Below are 8,137 nucleotides of genomic sequence, written 5' to 3' on the forward strand. Positions count from 1 at the left end.
AAGTCCCCAACGTCACACACACACACACACACACACACACACACACACACCCCACCACACCACCCACACCCACACACACACACACACACACACAAAAACACAACACACCAAACACACACACTACACACACACCCCACACACACACACACACACAACACACACACACCAACAAATACATACACAACACACACACCACACAAACCCATAAACACACACAGTATATATATATATAGATATATATAGATATATATATATAATATAATATATATAAAATAGATATATATGTGTAGATATATATATTCTATATATATTTATATATAATTGTATATATATATATAATATATAGATAATTATATTACACACACACACACAGACACAACAACAAATATCTCTCTCTATACTACTCTTACTTACTCTCTCTCTCTACTACTCTATACTAACACATCTCTCTAATCTACACTGTCTCTCCTCTTCTCATCTCTTAATCTCGGTCTATCTCTCTCTCTACTCTCCTCTCTCTATATATATATATATATATATTTATATATAATATATATATCATTATATTAGATATAGATATATTATTAATGTTTGTGTGTATGTATGTTTAGTGTGCGTGTGAGGTTTATAAAATTATTTTTGTTGATTGCTAACCTTATTGCTAATTTTTTAATTTCATAACATAAATTACATCAATTATTGCTATATTTACGATAGGGCTATCTCTTTTATAATGAATGATCCAATATCGTCATCGCAACGGAAGTTGCACATAATTGCCCTTTAATTATCCATTAATCGATCAGAGTTGGGAAACACCAATATTTAGATTACTGTTTACCCTTTGCCATTTTATTGCACCAGATGTGTCTTTACAAAAGTATATTTATAATCTTCATTTAATTCCCACGGAATCTTATGAAAACATGTTTGTTCGTGTAACGGGTTCCAATCATTAATTACTGTTATCATTTTCAAAACAATGTGATTATAAGAATGATGTCGATTTTTTACTTATGTTAATTTATCTTATTCAGTTATTTTGCCATCCAATAATTTATTAGTATTATTTGAATTACCAAACCTTTATACCATAGTTTTAGGCGTCATTTTTCATTCTTGTTTTAAAGGCAAACGCGGTAATGCTCATCTGTTTAACATTATATTATTTAATACTTTCAACATATTCACTCTTGCTCCAGTAAATATTGGCTTGATACTTTCCTTTGGCACTTTTAAACAAACTAGTAATGTGTTCAAGACAGTAAAGGGATTATAAAGAAAAAAACTCCTATGCATTGCAAATTTGCGTTTGCCACAGAGTATAACGGCATAAATATTGCAAAAAAGAAAAATAGTTTCCATTAGTCACAGGAAACCAAACGAAGTTGCCCTGAGTCACACTGAAATAACTCAAGATCCCTGATATGGAAATTAGGCACGAAATAATCAGGACACTCAGGATCACGGGATGAACTCCGACTTGATGACGAGGCGTCCGTCGCAGTTCACGTCTGCTTCCTACAGGACCTGAAGGCAGAAAATTTAATTGCGATATCGATATAAGATGAAGAATTTACATTGCCAAAATGGTTGCTACTCAATAACATAATGGAAAAAGACCGAAGCATTACCTTATGGACACAGCTGAGGTTATGAACTCATTATGTTTCCCAATGCGTCATATGGTCTGAGTTGTGGGGTGCTGAAGGAAGAAGATAGACAAGAAAAAGGTCAATTTAGTTTTGAACATTGGTGTTACAGGGACAGCGTTACTACCGTATTACTGGACAAGGACAAGAAAAACGGAATGATGAAGATTGTATAGTGCTGAGAAAAAAAAATTGTAATGTGTGGGCATCTGAAACAAAAAGGAAACCTAAAAGTTTATTGGTCATGTGATGAGAGTAAAAGTATGAGGAAAAACTTGCTGACAAGTATGGGTGATAGGAAACAGAGGGAAAAGGCAAACCGAAAACAAGACTGAGCGACAACATCAAAAACGATATGTGCGGTTCGTGATGAGTACAAGTGGAAAGAAAGAAACAGCGCAAGATCGAGTGAGTGGCGAAGGATGGTGGAGAAGGTTCCACGGCTGCCTTCAGAACATGAGCATACCGGTATTGATTGATGATGATATAAGGATGGCTGTTGCTTGATTATCCTAAACCGCTGAAAAAAGGAGCAGGGGCAAGTTGTCATTATTATCAATTATTATATTATTATTATTAATATATTATATATTATTATTATTATTATGTATATTATATATCATCATAATTTGCATTCAATCATCAATCATGCTATTATTTATCGTCATATAGCAATACGTATCATTGAATCCATTATGTGTCAAGTATCATTATATCAATACCAATTATCATTATCATTTCATAACTACATCAGGTTATTATCATTGAAATCCTTATCATGTTATCGTCATCATCACAGACATGATCATTAATAACAAATAAGTTCATTGGAATAATAGTTTAACATTTGCAGTACAGAACAACTCGCCGGGTCCATATAACTCATCCGGCTCTCAGGGACTCATGGCAAAATCAGTTTACGTCAGAGCATTGATTTTCTTTCTTTATTTTCTGACAGAATATAGTCTAGAAGAAAAAACCTTGTACTTGTCTGTTACCTAGCAAACAAATAGTTGTTATATTCGTCAGGCGTAAGAAGGGCATGGGAGAGGTGGGGGGCCTTTTTTCACAGCGTGCAGAAGGTCCGACTCGCCGCCGAGGGAATCCATCGCCGTCGAAATTCTTACGGGTTAATTTGCACCAGCTTTCACCTTACTCTGATGTTATTATTAATATATTGTTGTCATTACGATATTATTATTACCATTTATTATTGTTATTTGTTATCAGCTTTAATTATTATTATCATAGTATTATTATTATTGTATTAGTAGATTGTTATTTTATTATCATTATTATTGTTATTAATTATCATTCATTATTGTTATTATCTATATATCTATTATTATGATTCATTATTTATTATATTATTATATTATTGATTATTATTATTATATTATATTATAAATATTTTTATCATCATCATCATCCTCATCATTCATCATAATCATCCATAATCATCATCATCATTATTATTATTGTTATTATTATTCTTATTATTTATTATTATTATTATTTTATTATTATTATTATCATTAGTATTTATTTTACATCTAACATATGTTGTTATTATCATTATCTATCATTATAATGATCTTATAATATTAAATTATTTCTATCACTATTGTATTATCAGCATCTATCTATCCAGGATTATTATAAGGTTATTATTATAATAATCTTTTTTATTATATATTATCAGCTTTGATTTATTTTTCTTTATTTGTATGAAATGTTATTATTATTATATTATTATTATATTATTATTATTATTATTATTATTACTATATTATTATTTATTATTGTCATTATTATTATCGTTAATTATCATATTTAATTATAATTATTATGTTATAATAATAATAAATAATGATTTACTAATGATAATGGTATAATAACAGTAATATTGGGACGGCTCATCAACCACTTCCTACTCTCACTTCAGAAGCAGGATACCATTTTTCAGCCTCACAATAATAATAATAATAATAAAATAATAATAAATAATTGAAATGAGGGTTAAAAAATAATAAATATGATGATAATAAAATAATAATATAATAATAATAATAATAATAAAATATAATTAATAATAATAATGATAATAATGATAAATGATTAATAATGATTAATTAATTTAATAATTAATGATTTTTAATAATGACAATAATAATAAATTAATTAATAATTAATAATGATAATTATGATACCAATTAATTGAAGCTAATACTTACTATACTATAATAATGATAATGATTAGTTATAAATAATGAATGGATCAATATTAATAATGATAATAATTAATAAATAAATTAATAATAATAATAAAATAAACGTGATAATAATAATAATAATTATATAATTTAATAATTAAATAAATAACAACAATAAATAATAATAATAATAACAATAATAATAGTAATAATCAATAATAATAATAATAATAATAATAAAATAATGATGATAATAATAATAATAATTAATCTGATTAAAAATAATAGTAATAATAAATAATAATAATAGAAAAATAATAATAATAATTATTATATATCATTCATCACATCATCATTACTTCACTATGCGTTATAATATATTATTATTTATCTATTATTATTATTATTATTATTATTATTCTTATTATTATTATGTTGTTTGTTGTGTTGTTTTGTTTTTATTAATTATTAGTATTATATTATTATTATCATTATTATTATCATTGTTTTATCATTGTTATTATTCATTATTATTATTATTATTAGTATTTATTATTATTATATTATATTATTTATATTATTATTATTATATATTATTATGATATTATCATATCTACCATAAATAACGGAACCAATATAATGAAAATGACAATGATAAACACCGTAATTGCAATTTAACAATAAATGATCGTTTTAAGGCTAATGATTAATTAATGATCACTAAAATGATAATGATAACAACAATAACAATAGTGTTGATAATTGATTAAGGACAGAGAGTGACAGAGAAAGGACAGGAGGGAAATAGAAAAAAGACAGAGAGAGACAGAAAAGAGACAGAGAGAGGGGGACAGGACCCATAGACAGAGAAGAGAGAGAGACAAAGAGAGGACAGGAGAGAGACAGAGAGCGTTAGAGAGGAGACAAAGAGAGAGGGGGGAGACAGAGGAAGTTCTGTGTTGTAATATCCGACCTATATCCTGAAGGCATTATATCGCCTTGGACATGTCCCTAGGCGCATGCTAGCTGAAACACCGAGAACATCTCTAGGAACAACTGGTCGAACGTGAGGGGAAGGCGATGCGTTGGTGTGAAGACTTTCCGCACACTTCGCCGAGAAAAACAGGGGTTCTCCTGAAGGTTAAGATAATGCCTGTAGAAAATTAGACTTACATTGTTCCAATATATCTCCATTTCAGTGATGACAGCTAGAGAATCCACAAACAACAGATTTTGCTCCGCATTAACGGGTTGATTAAGGAAGGGACAAAACGAAGCTGAATATTAGATTATGTAAATTAAAGGCATCTTGATTAATTTCACAACATCATGCTAACAAACGCACCTTGAGTTGTCCGTCTAAAGTGTCGACGAAGCAGTAATTAGGCACAGTTGATGAGGAGGCGGCCACAATTAGCCTCCACTACAGGGGGTAGATGGCCACTTCACTCAGCTGCCGGAACATGCCGCTGCGCTATGTGCAGAAAATCATGTATGAATAAGAGGTATAGATTGTTCAACTGATTTATGTTCCGTGTCTTGGAAGGTATTCACAAGTTTCCCAGGATAGTTTTACAAAGGTTAAGAACATTTTTCCCGCTACTTGGTCATTTCGAAGGAAAAATCATAGTCGGCGGAAAAAAGTTTACAAGAACCTTGTTTAATTGATGGTGAATTAAAAATAAAATGATAAATTTGACAACGATAATGATAAACATTGATAGTAACAACAACAATGATAAACCCAATAAGAGAACCAATAATAAAGTTAAGATTATTATGATCATGAACAATAAAAAACCGATAATAATAGTGATACTAATGATATGATGATAATATATAAATAAATTGATTATGATTATAATTCGATGATCATACAGAGATAATACTAACAATGATAATAATTAATAATAATAATAATAATAAATTAATAATAATAATAATAATAAACAAATGGCAAAATAATAGTAATAAATAATTTCTTATGACAATAATGATAATTAATAACTAATTGATAGTTAACAAATAATAATAAATTAATAAATTTACGATGACCAAGAACAGTAATGATAATAATAATCTAATGATTAATATTGATAGTAATAATAATGATGAGATAATGATAATAATGATAATAGTATGATAAAGATGTGCTAATGACATAATTTAACCAATCTGATAATAAGTACAAACAGTAACAATAATAACAACAAACAATGATAATAATAATTATGTTATTACATATTATAATTACCTTCATTATCATATATTTTTATAATTTTAATCCCTCATCATTATATTATTATTGTTCTGTATCATCATCTTATCACTATCATCAATTCACTAATATGTCTTTATATATTCACTATAATAATAAGAATAATAATAATAATAACAATAATTAATAATAATACTAATATAATAATTAATAAAATAATAGTAAAATAATAATAATAATAATAATTAATCATAATAATATAATTTGATAATGATAATGATAACAGCGACAGAGAGTCCGAAGAGACCGATGATGTAAACTCAGGGAAAAGAGTTGAAAGATAATGAATATGCTAGGAATAAGTGATAAATAGAAAGAAATAATACCTCTTCTCTTCCTATATCACACATAACATTCACTACACCAGAAACGTGTCCGTGTCTCTCCGGTTATGGATGTTGTCCTGAGAGAGAGATAATGTAATGACCTATATTATATATCATTATCATTATCATTACCGACTATAACATTGATCATATCATTATCATATCATTATCATTTATCATTATGTTATCATTCGTCGCTTTGAACATCATTACATCTCACATATGTTCATCGTGTAAGCATACTATTATTAGTTATTATTATTATGATACCATTATTATTATTAGTATTTATTATTTATTATTATTATTATATTATAGTAATTAAATTAACGACCAATATCTAATGAAGTATGATGATAGTGAGAAATGATGATGGATAATTAACCAAATAATAATAAAAACAAAATACTGAGGGAGGATGAAAAATTATAAAAAATAAGAATTTGATAATTAAGGATAAGTTATAATTAATGATATAATGAGCAGAAGAAGTTAATCGGATGTATTCAATGGTTCGAGCTGGTCTTATTCATCATATGTATAGCTTTTGTCTCGTCCCTTAGTATCATACTAACAGCTATACTGTATTGCCAATTAGCACATCATATAGTTCCTGTACCAATACACAAATAGGCATACACATTATCATCCGATTATGCTAAATACGATGTCTATAGTTTGCAAGCCACATTATAATGTCATTACTATTACTATCAAATATTTTCATTATGATTATTTATTTCATCATTACTGTTATTGTAGAGTCGGGAAATTAGATTTATCTTATTATGTTATATTAAGTATTATAGTATCATATCAATAATAATATTATTACTAATTATAGGCCATTTATATATTATTATATATTTATTATATTATTATTAGTCTTATTATCATTGTTATATTATCTCTTTATGATCATCGGAAAAATATAATCATATTCATTATTTTATTATCATCACAATATCATTATTATTCACTATTATATCGTTGTTATTATTGCATGTCATAATAATCAGAAGCTTTATATTGTTCTCAGATTGTATAACATTGTTGTTGTTACTACAATGTTATCATTATCGTTATTCATTATCATTTTATTTAATCACCATCATTAAACAAAGGTCTTGTAAAACTTTTCCGCCGGGAATTATGCATTCATCGAAAGAACAAGTATCGTGGAATGTCTACCTTTGAAAAAACTATCTGGGAACTTGATACCTCCAGAGGACACGAACAAAACAATAATTTCAAGTTGAACATCTATTTACATCTTATTCCTAATGATTTTCTGCACAGAGCGCAGCGCAGTTCGGCAGCTGGTGAGTGCATCTACCCCTGTAGTGGCGCGCGAGTGTGCCCGCCTTTCACTGTTGCCTTATGCTGCTCTCGACACTTAACGGCACTCAAGTTGCGTTGTATCGCAGGATGTGTGAAATTAATCAAGATCGCCTGTATTTACAAAATTATGATTCGCTTCGTTATTTCCTTCCTTAATTACACCGTTAATGAAGAGCAAAATCTGTGTTGTGATTCTCAGCTCATCACACTGCAAGGAATCTGTACTACGTTGCAACATGCACACAGTCATACGATGTTCCACATCTACTCACCCTGCAAATGGAGCAACCCCCTTTTCGTTACGGACGAGTGCTCGCACGACTGTTA

The sequence above is a fragment of the Penaeus monodon genome, chromosome 26 (assembly GCF_015228065.2).
Source record: "Penaeus monodon isolate SGIC_2016 chromosome 26, NSTDA_Pmon_1, whole genome shotgun sequence".
NCBI classification, from domain to species: Eukaryota; Metazoa; Arthropoda; class Malacostraca; order Decapoda; family Penaeidae; genus Penaeus; species Penaeus monodon.